The following is a 14,972-nucleotide window of genomic DNA, read 5'->3' as shown; positions in this document are numbered from 1 at the left end:
TTTGTATTCAATGCATTCTGTGGTAAGTTTGAGTACATAAGTACTCTGAGTGGTTTGGAACTGAATAGATTTTGCATGTAGTGTGCTCAGTGCCATGGAATACTCCAATGCAAGCTGAATTCAGGAACCTACCTGTTACCATTTACAGTGGAAAAGCCATTGACTTGGTTTACTTCTGCAAAGGCTAAAGTTCCACTGTGTATAGAAGATAATGTTACTGAAAGTAACTTCTGGAGCATAGGTAGAACACTGATAAAATTGGTTGCAGACAACTCTAAGTCATATGGTTAGTGTACTAACAATGTTTGCATCATGTTATCACATAGTAGTTATCAGCAAAATTTAACTGTACACTCCATTGAGTTGAATGCATTACTTTCTATTCAATGCATTCTGTGGTAAGGTTGTGTACATAACTACTCTGGGTGGTTTGGAACTGTATAGATTTTGCATGTAGTGTGCTCAGTGCCATGGAATACTCCAATGCAAGCTGAATTCAGGAACCTACCTGTTACCATTTACAGTGGAAAAGCCATTGACTTGGTTTACTTCTGCAAAGGCTAATGTTCCACTGTGTAGAGAAGGTAATGTTACTGAAAGTAACTTCTGGAGCAGAGGTAGAACACTGATAAAATTGGTTGCAGACAACTCTAAATCATATGGTTTGTGTACTAACAATGTTTGCATCATGTTATCACATAGTAGTTATCAGCAAAATTTAACTGTACACTCCATTGAGTTGAATGCATTACTTTCTATTCAATGCATTCTGTGGTAAGGTTGTGTACATAACTACTCTGGGTGGTTTGGAACTGTATAGATTTTGCATGTAGTGTGCTCAGTGCCATGGAATACTCCAATGCAAGCTGAATTCAGGAACCTACCTGTTACCATTTACAGTGGAAAAGCCATTGACTTGGTTTACTTCTGCAAAGGCTAAAGTTCCACTGTGTAGAGAAGGTAATGTTACTGAAAGTAACTTCTGGAGCTTAGGTAGCACACTGATTAAATTGGTTGCAGACAACTCTAAATCATATGGTTAGTGTACTAACAATGTTTACATCATGTTAGCACATAGCAGTTATCAGCAAAATTGAACTGTACACTCCATTGAGTTGAATGCATTACTTTCTATTCAATGCATTCTGTGGTAAGTTTGAGTACATAAGTACTCTGGGTGGTTTGGAACTGAATAGATTTTGCATGTAGTGTGCTCAGTGCCATGGAATACTCCAATGCAAGCTGAATTCAGGAACCTACCTGTTACCATTTACAGTGGAAAAGCCATTGACTTGGTTTACTTCTGCAAAGGCTAAAGTTCCACTGTGTATAGAAGATAATGTTACTGAAAGTAACTTCTGGAGCATAGGTAGAACACTGATAAAATTGGTTGCAGACAACTCTAAGTCATATGGTTAGTGTACTAACAATGTTTGCATCATGTTATCACATAGTAGCTATCAGCAAAATTTAACTGTACACTCCATTGAGTTGAATGCATTACTTTCTATTCAATGCATTCTGTGGTAAGGTTGTGTACATAACTACTCTGGGTGGTTTGGAACTGTATAGATTTTGCATGTAGTGTGCTCAGTGCCATGGAATACTCCAATGCAAGCTGAATTCAGGAACCTACCTGTTACCATTTACAGTGGAAAAGCCATTGACTTGGTTTACTTCTGCAAAGGCTAAAGTTCCAATGAGTAGAGAAGGTAACGTTACTGAAAGTAACTTCTGGAGCATAGGTAGCACACTGATTAAATTGGTTGCAGACCACTCTAAATCACATGGTTAGTGTACTAACAATGTTTACATCATGTTAGCACATAGCAGTTATCAGCAAAATTGAACTGTACACTCCATTTTGTTGAATGCATTACTTTCTATTCAATGCTTTCTGTGGTAAGGTTGAGTATATCACTACTCTGGGTGGTTTGGAACTGTATAGATTTTGCATGTAGAGTGCTCACTGCCATGGAATACACCAATGCAAGCTGAATTCAGTCACCTACCTGTTACCATTTACAGTGGAACAGCCATTGACTTGGTTTACTTCTGCAAAGGCTAAAGTTCCACTGTGTAGAGAATGTAATGTTACTGAAAGTAACTTCTGGAGCTTAGGTAGCACACTGATTAAATTGGTTGCAGACAACTCTAAATCATTTGGTTAGTGTACTAAGAATGTTTACATCATGTTAGCACACAGCAGTTATCAGCAAAATTGAACTGTACACTCCATTGAGTTGAATGCATTACTTTCTATTCAATGCATTCTGTGGTAAGGATGTGTACATAACTACTCTGGGTGGTTTGGAACTGTATAGAGTTTGCATGTAGTGTGCTCAGTGCCATGGAATACTCCAATGCAAGCTGAATTCAGTAACCCACCTGTTACCATTTACAGTGGAAAAGCCATTGACTTGGTTTACTTCTGCAAAGGCTAAAGTTCCACTGTGTAGAGAAGGTAATGTTACTGAAAGTAACTTCTGGAGCTTAGGAAGCACACTTATTAAATTGGTTGCAGATAACTCTAAATCATATGGTTAGTGTACTAACAATGTTTACATCATGTTAGCACATAGCAGTTATCAGCAAAATTGAACTGTACACTCCATTGAGTTGAATGCATTACTTTCTATTCAATGCATTCTGAGGTAAGGTTGAGTACATCACTACTCTGGGTGGTTTGGAACTGTATAGATTTTGCATGTAGAGTGCTCACTGCCATGGAATACTCCAACGCAAGCTGAATTCAGTCACCTACCTGTTACCATTTACAGTGGAACAGCCATTGACTTGGTTTACTTCTGCAAAGGCTAATGTTCCACTGTGTAGAGAAGGTGATGTTACTGAAAGTAACTTCTGGAGCATAGGTAGCACACTGATTAAATTGGTTGCAGACCACTCTAAATCACATGGTTAGTGTACTAACAATGTTTACATCATGTTAGCACATAGCAGTTATCAGCAAAATTGAACTGTACACTCCATTTTGTTGAATGCATTACTTTCTATTCAATGCATTCTGTGGTAAGGTTGAGTATATCACTACTCTGGGTGGTTTGGAACTGTATAGATTTTGCATGTAGAGTGCTCACTGCCATGGAATACACCAATGCAAGCTGAATTCAGTCACCTACCTGTTACCATTTACAGTGGAACAGCCATTGACTTGGTTTACTTCTGCAAAGGCTAAAGTTCCACTGTGTAGAGAAGGTAATGTTACTGAAAGTAACTTCTGGAGCTTAGGAAGCACACTGATTAAATTGGTTGCAGACAACTCTAAATCATATGGTTAGTGTACTAACAATGTTTAAATCATGTTAGCACAAAGCAGTTATCAGCAAAATTGAACTGTACACTCCATTGAGTTGTATGCATTGCTTTCTATTCAATGCATTCTGTGGTAAGTTTGAGTACATAACTACTCTGGGTGGTTTGGAACTGAATAGATTTTGCACGTTGAGTGCTCACTGCCATGGAATACTCCAATGCAAGCTGATTTCATTTACCTACTTGGTACCATTTACAGTGGAACAGCCATTGACTTGGTTTAATTCTGCAAAGGCTAAAGTTCCACTGTGTAGAGAAGGTAATGTTACTGAAAGTAACTTCTGGAGCATAGGTAGCACACTCATAAAATTGGTTGCCGACAACTCTAAATCATATGGTTAGTGTGCTAACATTGTTTACATCATGTTATCACGTAGTAGTTATCAGCTAAATAGAACTGTACACTGCATTGAGTTGAATGCATTACTTTCTATTCAATGCATTCTGTGGTAAGGTTGTGTACATAACTACTCTGGGTGGTTTGGAACTGTATAGATTTTGCATGTAGTGTGCTCAGTGCCATGGAATACTCCAATGCAAGCTGAATTCAGTCACCTACCAGTTACCATTTACAGTGGAACAGCCATTGACTTGGTTTACTTCTGCAAAGGCTAATGTTCCACTGTGTAGAGAAGGTAATGTTACTGAAAGTAACTTCTGGAGCTTAGGAAGCACACTGATTGAATTGGTTGCAGACAACTCTAACTCATATGGTTAGTGTACTAACAAAGTTTACATCATATTAGCACATAGCAGTTATCAGCAAAATTGAACTGTACACTCCATTGAGTTGAATGCATTACTTTCTATTCGATGCATTCTGTGGTAAGTTTGAGTACATAAGTACTCTGAGTGGTTTGGAACTGAATAGATTTTGCATGTAGTGTGCTCAGTGCCATGGAATACTCCAATGCAAGCTGAATTCAGGAACCTACCTGTTACCATTTACAGTGGAAAAGCCATTGACTTGGTTTACTTCTGCAAAGGCTAAAGTTCCACTGTGTATAGAAGATAATGTTACTGAAAGTAACTTCTGGAGCATAGGTAGAACACTGATAAAATTGGTTGCAGACAACTCTAAGTCATATGGTTAGTGTACTAACAATGTTTGCATCATGTTATCACATAGTAGTTATCAGCAAAATTTAACTGTACACTCCATTGAGTTGAATGCATTACTTTCTATTCAATGCATTCTGTGGTAAGGTTGTGTACATAACTACTCTGGGTGGTTTGGAACTGTATAGATTTTGCATGTAGTGTGCTCAGTGCCATGGAATACTCCAATGCAAGCTGAATTCAGGAACCTACCTGTTACCATTTACAGTGGAAAAGCCATTGACTTGGTTTACTTCTGCAAAGGCTAATGTTCCACTGTGTAGAGAAGGTAATGTTACTGAAAGTAACTTCTGGAGCAGAGGTAGAACACTGATAAAATTGGTTGCAGACAACTCTAAATCATATGGTTTGTGTACTAACAATGTTTGCATCATGTTATCACATAGTAGTTATCAGCAAAATTTAACTGTACACTCCATTGAGTTGAATGCATTACTTTCTATTCAATGCATTCTGTGGTAAGGTTGTGTACATAACTACTCTGGGTGGTTTGGAACTGTATAGATTTTGCATGTAGTGTGCTCAGTGCCATGGAATACTCCAATGCAAGCTGAATTCAGGAACCTACCTGTTACCATTTACAGTGGAAAAGCCATTGACTTGGTTTACTTCTGCAAAGGCTAAAGTTCCACTGTGTAGAGAAGGTAATGTTACTGAAAGTAACTTCTGGAGCTTAGGTAGCACACTGATTAAATTGGTTGCAGACAACTCTAAATCATATGGTTAGTGTACTAACAATGTTTACATCATGTTAGCACATAGCAGTTATCAGCAAAATTGAACTGTACACTCCATTGAGTTGAATGCATTACTTTCTATTCAATGCATTCTGTGGTAAGTTTGAGTACATAAGTACTCTGGGTGGTTTGGAACTGAATAGATTTTGCATGTAGTGTGCTCAGTGCCATGGAATACTCCAATGCAAGCTGAATTCAGGAACCTACCTGTTACCATTTACAGTGGAAAAGCCATTGACTTGGTTTACTTCTGCAAAGGCTAAAGTTCCACTGTGTATAGAAGATAATGTTACTGAAAGTAACTTCTGGAGCATAGGTAGAACACTAATTAAATTGGTTGCAGACCACTCTAAATCACATGGTTAGTGTACTAACAATGTTTACATCATGTTAGCACATAGCAGTTATCAGCAAAATTGAACTGTACACTCCATTTTGTTGAATGCATTACTTTCTATTCAATGCATTCTGTGGTAAGGTTGAGTATATCACTACTCTGGGTGGTTTGGAACTGTATAGATTTTGCATGTAGAGTGCTCACTGCCATGGAATACACCAATGCAAGCTGAATTCAGTCACCTACCTGTTACCATTTACAGTGGAACAGCCATTGACTTGGTTTACTTCTGCAAAGGCTAAAGTTCCACTGTGTAGAGAAGGTAATGTTACTGAAAGTAACTTCTGGAGCTTAGAAAGCACACTGATAAAATTGGTTGCAGACAAATCTAAATCATATGGTTAGTGTACTAACAATGTTTAAATCATGTTAGCACAAAGCAGTTATCAGCAAAATTGAACTGTACACTCCATTGAGTTGTATGCATTGCTTTCTATTCAATGCATTCTGTGGTAAGTTTGAGTACATAACTACTCTGGGTGGTTTGGAACTGAATAGATTTTGCACGTTGAGTGCTCACTGCCATGGAATACTCCAATGCAAGCTGATTTCATTTACCTACTTGGTACCATTTACAGTGGAACAGCCATTGACTTTGTTTAATTCTGCAAAGGCTAAAGTTCCACTGTGTAGAGAAGGTAATGTTACTGAAAGTAACTTCTGGATCATAGGTAGCACACTCATAAAATTGGTTGCCGACAACTCTAAATCATATGGTTAGTGTGCTAACATTGTTTACATCATGTTATCACGTAGTAGTTATCAGCTAAATAGAACTGTACACTCCATTGAGTTGAATGCATTACTTTCTATTCAATGCATTCTGTGGTAAGGTTGTTTACATAACTACTCTGGGTGGTTTGGAACTGTATAGATTTTGCATGTAGAGTGCTCAGTGCCATGGAATACTCCAATGCAAGCTGAATTCAGTCACCTACCAGTTACCATTTACAGTGGAACAGCCATTGACTTGGTTTACTTCTGCAAAGGCTAATGTTCCACTGTGTAGAGAAGGTAATGTTACTGAAAGTAACTTCTGGAGATTAGGAAGCACACTGATTGAATTGGTTGCAGACAACTCTAACTCATATGGTTAGTGTACTAACAAAGTTTACATCATATTAGCACATAGCAGTTATCAGCAAAATTGAACTGTACACTCCATTGAGTTGAATGCATTACTTTCTATTCGACGCATTCTGTGGTAAGTTTGAGTACAAGACTACTCTGGGTGGTTTGGAACTGAATAGATTTTGCATCTTGAGTGCACACTGCCATGGAATACTCCAATGCAAGCTGATTTCATTAACCTACTTGGTACCATTTACAGTGGAACAGCCATTGACTTGGTTTAATTCTGCAAAGGCTAAAGTTCCACTGTGTAGAGAAGGTAATGTTACTGAAAGTAACTTCTGGAGCATAGGTAACACACTGATTAAATTGGTTGCAGACCACTCTAAACCGTATGGTTAGTGTACTAACAATGTTTACATCATGTTAGCACATAGCAGTTATCAGCAAAATTGAACTGTACACTCCATTGAGTTGAATGCATGACTTTCTATTCAATGCATTCTGTGGTAAGGTTGAGTACATCTCTACTCTGGGTGGTTAGGAACTGTATAGATTTTGCATGTAGAGTGCTCACTACCATGGAATACTCCAACGTAAGCTGAATTCAGTCACCTACCTGTTACCATTTACAGTGGAACAGCCATTGACTTCGTTTACTTCTGCAAAGGCTAATGTTCCACTGTGTAGAGAAGGTAATGTTACTGAAAGTAACTTCTGGAGCAGAGGTAACACACTGATTAAATTGGTTGCAGACCACTCTAAATCATATGGGTAGTGTACTAACAATGTTTACATCATGTTAGCACATAGCAGTTATCAGCAAAATTGGACTGTACACTCCATTGAGTTGAATGCATTACTTTCTATTCAATGCATTCTGTGGTAAGGTTGAGAATATCACTACTCTGGGTGGTTTGGAACTGTATAGATTTTGCATGTAGAGTGCTCACTGCCATGGAATACTCCAATGCAAGCTGATTTCATTAACCTACTTGGTACCATTTACAGTGGAACAGCCATTGACTTGGTTTAATTCTGCAAAGGCTAAAGCTCCACTGTGTAGAGAAGGTAATGTTACTGAAATTAACTTCTGGAGCATAGGTAGCACAATCATAAAATTGGTTGCAGACAACTCTAAATCATATGGTTAGTGTACTAACAATATTTACATCATGTTAGCACATAGCAGCTATCAGCAAAATTGAACTGTACACTCCTTTGAGTTGAATGCATTACTTTCTATTCAATGCATTCTTTGGTAAGGTCGAGTACATAACTCATCTGGGTGGTTTGGAACTGTATACATTTTGCATGTAGAGTGCTCACTGCCATGGATTACTCCAATGCAAGCTGATTTCATTAACCTACTTGGTACCATTTACAGTGGAACAGCCATTGACTTGGCTTAATTCTGCAAAGGCTAAAGTTCCACTGTGTAGAGAAGGTAATGATACTGAAAGTAACTTCTGGAGCATAGGTAGCACACTCATAAAATTGGTTGCCGACAACTCTAAATCATATGGTTAGTGTGCTAACATTGTTTACATCATGTTATCACATAGTAGTTATCAGCTAAATAGAACTGTACACTCCATTGAGTTGAATGCATTACTTTCTATTCAATGCATTCTGTGGTAAGGATGTGTACATAACTACTCTGGGTGGTTTGGAACTGTATAGATTTTGCATGTAGTGTGCTCAGTGCCATGGAATACTCCAATGCAAGCTGAATTCAGTACCCTACCTGTTACCATTTACAGTGGAAAAGCCATTGACTTGGTTTACTTCTGCAAAGGCTAAAGTTCCACTGTGTAGAGAAGGTAATGTTACTGAAAGTATCTTCTGGAGCTTAGGAAGCACACTGATTAAATTGGTTGCAGACAACTCTAAATCATATGGTTAGTGTGCTGACAATGTTTACATCATGTTAGCACAAAGCAGTTATCAGCAAAATTGAACTGTACACTCCATTGAGTTGAATGCATTACTTTCTATTCAATGCATTCTGTGGTAAGCTTGAGTACATAACTACTCTGGGTGGTTTAGAACTGAATAGATTTTGCACGTTGAGTGCTCACTGCCATGGAATACTCCAGTGCAAGCTGATTTCATTTACCTACTTGGTACCATTTACAGTGGAACAGCCATTGACTTGGTTTAATTCTGCAAAGGCTAAAGTTCCACTGTGTAGAGAAGGTAATGTTACTGAAAGTAACTTCTGGAGGATAGGTAGCACACTCATAAAATTGGTTGCCGACAACTCTAAATCATATGGTTAGTGTGCTAACATTGTTTACATCATGTTATCACATAGTAGTTATCAGCTAAATAGAACTGTGCACTCCATTGAGTTGAATGCATTACTTTCTATTCAATGCATTCTGTGGTAAGGTTGAGTGTATCACTACTCTGGGTGGTTTGGAACTGTATAGATTTTGCATGTAGAGTGCTCACTGCCATGGAATACTCCAATGCAAGCTGATTTCATTAACCTACTTGGTACCATTTACAGTGGAACAGCCATTGACTTGGTTTACTTCTGCAAAGGCTAATGTTCCACTGTGTAGAGAAGGTGATGTTACTGAAAGTAACTTCTGGAGCATAGGTAGCACACTGATTAAATTGGTTGCAGACTACTCTAAATCATATGGTTAGTGTACTAACAATGTTTACATCATGTTAGCACATAGCAGTTATCAGCAAAATTGAACTGTACACTCCATTGAGTTGAATGCATTACTTTCTATTCAATGCATTCTGTGGTAAGGTTGAGTATATCACTACTCTGGGTGGTTTGGAACTGTATAGATTTTGCATGTAGAGTGCTCACTGCCATGGAATACACCAATGCAAGCTGAATTCAGTCACCTACCTGTTAACATTTACAGTGGAACAGCCATTGACTTGGTTTACTTCTGCAAAGGCTAAAGTTCCACTGTGTAGAGAAGGTAATGTTACTGAAAGTAACTTCTGGAGCTTAGGAAGCACACTGATTAAATTGGTTGCAGACAACTCTAAATCATATGGTTAGTGTACTAACAATGTTTACAGCATGATAGCACACAGCAGTTATCAGTAAAATTGAACTGTACACTCCATTGAGTTGAATGCATTACTTTCTATTGAATGCATTCTGTGGTAAGGTTGAGTGTATCACTACTCTGGGTGGTTTGGAACTGTATAGATTTTGCATGTAGAGTGCTCACTGCCATGGAATACTCCAATGCAAGCTGATTTCATTAACCTACTTGGTACCATTTACAGTGGAACAGCCATTGACTTGGTTTAATTCTGCAAAGGCTAAAGTTCCACTGTGTAGAGAAGGTAATGTTACTGAAAGTAACTTCTGGAGCATAGGTAACACACTGATTAAATTGGTTGCAGACCACTCTAAATCATATGGTTAGTGTTCTAACAATGTTTACATCATGTTAGCACATAGCAGTTATCAGCAAAATTGAACTGTACACTCCATTGAGTTGAATGCATGACTTTCTATTCAATGCATTCTGTGGTAAGGTTGAGTACATCACTACTCTGGGTGGTTTGGAACTGATTAGATTTTGCATGTAGAGTGCTCACTGCCATGGAATACTCCAATGCAAGCTGAATTCAGTCACCTACCTGTTACCATTTACAGTGGAACAGCCATTGACTTGGTTTACTTCTGCAAAGGCTAATGTTCCACTGTGTAGAGAAGGTAATGTTACTGAAAGTAACTTCTGGAGCAGAGGTAACACACTGATTAAATTGGTTGCAGACCACTCTAAATCATATGGGTAGTGTACTAACAATGTTTACATCATGTTAGCACATAGCAGTTATCAGCAAAATTGAACTGTACACTAATTTGAGATGAATGCATTACTTTCTATTCAATGCATTCTTTGGTAAGGTCGAGTACATAACTCATCTGGGTGGTTTGGAACTGTATAGATTTTGCATGTAGAGTGCTCACTGCCATGGAATACTCCAATGCAAGCTGATTTCATTAACCTACTTGGTACCATTTACAGTGGAACAGCCATTGACTTGGCTTAATTCTGACAAGGCTAAAGTTCCACTGTGTAGAGAAGGTAATGTTACTGAAAGTAACTTCTGGAGCATAGGTAGCACACTCATAAAATTGGATGCCGACAACTCTAAATCATATGGTTAGTGTGTTAACATTGTTTACATCATGTTATCACATAGTAGTTATCAGCTAAATAGAACTGTACACTCCATTGAGTTGAATGCATTACTTTCTATTCAATGCATTCTGTGGTAAGGATGTGTACATAACTACTCTGGGTGGTTTGGAACTGTATAGATTTTGCATGTAGTGTGCTCAGTGCCATGGAATACTCCAATGCAAGCTGAATTCAGTACCCTACCTGTTACCATTTACAGTGGAAAAGCCATTGACTTGGTTTACTTCTGCAAAGGCTAAAGTTCCACTGTGTAGAGAAGGTAATGTTACTGAAAGTATCTTCTGGAGCTTAGGAAGCACACTGATTAAATTGGTTGCAGACAACTCTAAATCATATGGTTAGTGTGCTGACAATGTTTACATCATGTTAGCACAAAGCAGTTATCAGCAAAATTGAACTGTACACTCCATTGAGTTGAATGCATTACTTTCTATTCAATGCATTCTGTGGTAAGCTTGAGTACATAACTACTCTGGGTGGTTTAGAACTGAATAGATTTTGCACGTTGAGTGCTCACTGCCATGGAATACTCCAGTGCAAGCTGATTTCATTTACCTACTTGGTACCATTTACAGTGGAACAGCCATTGACTTGGTTTAATTCTGCAAAGGCTAAAGTTCCACTGTGTAGAGAAGGTAATGTTACTGAAAGTAACTTCTGGAGGATAGGTAGCACACTCATAAAATTGGTTGCCGACAACTCTAAATCATATGGTTAGTGTGCTAACATTGTTTACATCATGTTATCACATAGTAGTTATCAGCTAAATAGAACTGTGCACTCCATTGAGTTGAATGCATTACTTTCTATTCAATGCATTCTGTGGTAAGGTTGAGTGTATCACTACTCTGGGTGGTTTGGAACTGTATAGATTTTGCATGTAGAGTGCTCACTGCCATGGAATACTCCAATGCAAGCTGATTTCATTAACCTACTTGGTACCATTTACAGTGGAACAGCCATTGACTTGGTTTACTTCTGCAAAGGCTAATGTTCCACTGTGTAGAGAAGGTGATGTTACTGAAAGTAACTTCTGGAGCATAGGTAGCAGACTGATTAAATTGGTTGCAGACTACTCTAAATCATATGGTTAGTGTACTAACAATGTTTACATCATGTTAGCACATAGCAGTTATCAGCAAAATTGAACTGTACACTCCATTGAGTTGAATGCATTACTTTCTATTCAATGCATTCTGTAGTAAGGTTGAGTATATCACTACTCTGGGTGGTTTGGAACTGTATAGATTTTGCATGTAGAGTGCTCACTGCCATGGAATACACCAATGCAAGCTGAATTCAGTCACCTACCTGTTAACATTTACAGTGGAACAGCCATTGACTTGGTTTACTTCTGCAAAGGCTAAAGTTCCACTGTGTAGAGAAGGTAATGTTACTGAAAGTAACTTCTGGAGCTTAGGAAGCACACTGATTAAATTGGTTGCAGACAACTCTAAATCATATGGTTAGTGTACTAACAATGTTTACAGCATGATAGCACACAGCAGTTATCAGTAAAATTGAACTGTACACTCCATTGAGTTGAATGCATTACTTTCTATTGAATGCATTCTGTGGTAAGGTTGAGTGTATCACTACTCTGGGTGGTTTGGAACTGTATAGATTTTGCATGTAGAGTGCTCACTGCCATGGAATACTCCAATGCAAGCTGATTTCATTAACCTACTTGGTACCATTTACAGTGGAACAGCCATTGACTTGGTTTAATTCTGCAAAGGCTAAAGTTCCACTGTGTAGAGAAGGTAATGTTACTGAAAGTAACTTCTGGAGCATAGGTAACACACTGATTAAATTGGTTGCAGACCACTCTAAATCATATGGTTAGTGTTCTAACAATGTTTACATCATGTTAGCACATAGCAGTTATCAGCAAAATTGAACTGTACACTCCATTGAGTTGAATGCATGACTTTCTATTCAATGCATTCTGTGGTAAGGTTGAGTACATCACTACTCTGGGTGGTTTGGAACTGATTAGATTTTGCATGTAGAGTGCTCACTGCCATGGAATACTCCAATGCAAGCTGAATTCAGTCACCTACCTGTTACCATTTACAGTGGAACAGCCATTGACTTGGTTTACTTCTGCAAAGGCTAATGTTCCACTGTGTAGAGAAGGTAATGTTACTGAAAGTAACTTCTGGAGCAGAGGTAACACACTGATTAAATTGGTTGCAGACCACTCTAAATCATATGGGTAGTGTACTAACAATGTTTACATCATGTTAGCACATAGCAGTTATCAGCAAAATTGAACTGTACACTAATTTGAGATGAATGCATTACTTTCTATTCAATGCATTCTTTGGTAAGGTCGAGTACATAACTCATCTGGGTGGTTTGGAACTGTATACATTTTGCATGTAGAGTGCTCACTGCCATGGAATACTCCAATGCAAGCTGATTTCATTAACCTACTTGGTACCATTTACAGTGGAACAGCCATTGACTTGGCTTAATTCTGACAAGGCTAAAGTTCCACTGTGTAGAGAAGGTAATGTTACTGAAAGTAACTTCTGGAGCATAGGTAGCACACTCATAAAATTGGATGCCGACAACTCTAAATCATATGGTTAGTGTGTTAACATTGTTTACATCATGTTATCACATAGTAGTTATCAGCTAAATAGAACTGTACACTCCATTGAGTTGAATGCATTACTTTCTATTCAATGCATTCTGTGGTAAGGATGTGTACATAACTACTCTGGGTGGTTTGGAACTGTATAGATTTTGCATGTAGTGTGCTCAGTGCCATGGAATACTACAATGCAAGCTGAATTCAGTAACCTACCTGTTACCATTTACAGTGGAAAAGCCATTGACTTGGTTTACCTCTGCAAAGGCTAAAGTTCCACTGTGTAGAGAAGGTAATGTTACTGAAAGTAAGTTCTGGAGCTTAGGAAGCACACTGATTAAATTGGTTGCAGACAACTCTAAATCATATGGTTAGTGTACTAACAATGTTTACATCATGTTAGCACAAAGCAGTTATCAGCAAAATTGAACTGTACACTCCATTGAGTTGAATGCATTACTTTCTATTCAATGCATTCTGTGGTAAGGTTGAGTGTATCACTACTCTGGGTGGTTTGGAACTGTATAGAGTTTGCATGTAGTGTGCTCAGTGCCATGGAATACTACAATGGAAGCTGAATTCAGTAACCCACCTGTTACCATTTACAGTGGAAAAGCCATTGACTTGGTTTACTTCTGCAAAGGCTAAAGTTCCACTGTGTAGAGAAGGTAATGTTACTGAAAGTAACTTCTGGAGCTTAGGAAGCACACTGATTATATTGGTTGCAGACAACTCTAAATCATATGGTTAGTGTACTAACAATGTTTACATCATGTTAGCACATAGCAGTTATCAGCAAAATTGAACTGTACACTCCATTGAGTTGAATGCATTACTTTCTATTCAATGCATTCTGTGGTAAGGTTGAGTACATCACAACTCTGGGTGGTTTGGAACTGTATAGATTTTGCATGTAGAGTGCTCACTGCCATGGAATACACCAATGCAAGCTGAATTCAGTCACCTACCTGTTACCATTTACAGTGGAACAGCCATTGACTTGGTTTACTTCTGCAAAGGCTAAAGTTCCACTGTGTAGAGAAGGTAATATTTCTGAAAGTAACTTCTGGAGCTTAGGAAGCACACTGATTAAATTGGTTGCAGACAACTCTAAATCATATGGGTAGTGTACTAACAATGTTTACATCATGTTAGCACATAGCAGTTATCAGCAAAATTGAACTGTACACTCCATTGAGTTGAATGCATTACTTTGTATTCAATGCATTCTGTGGTAAGGTTGAGAGTATCACTACTCTGGGTGGTTTGGAACTGTATAGATTTTGCATGTAGAGTGCTCACTGCCATGGAACACTCCAATGGAATCTGATTTCATTAACCTAATTGGTACCATTTACAGTGGAACAGCCATTGACTTGGTTTAATTCTGCAAAGGCTAAAGTTCCACCGTGTAGAGAAGGTAATGTTACTGAAAGTAACTTCTGGAGCATAGGTAGCACACTCATAAAATTGGTTGCCGACAACTCTAAATCATATGGTTAGTGTGCTAACATTGTTTA

The sequence above is a fragment of the Hypanus sabinus genome, chromosome 20 (assembly GCF_030144855.1).
Source record: "Hypanus sabinus isolate sHypSab1 chromosome 20, sHypSab1.hap1, whole genome shotgun sequence".
In the NCBI taxonomy this organism is placed as follows: domain Eukaryota; kingdom Metazoa; phylum Chordata; class Chondrichthyes; order Myliobatiformes; family Dasyatidae; genus Hypanus; species Hypanus sabinus.
Note: the sequence above shows the minus strand (reverse complement) of the source record.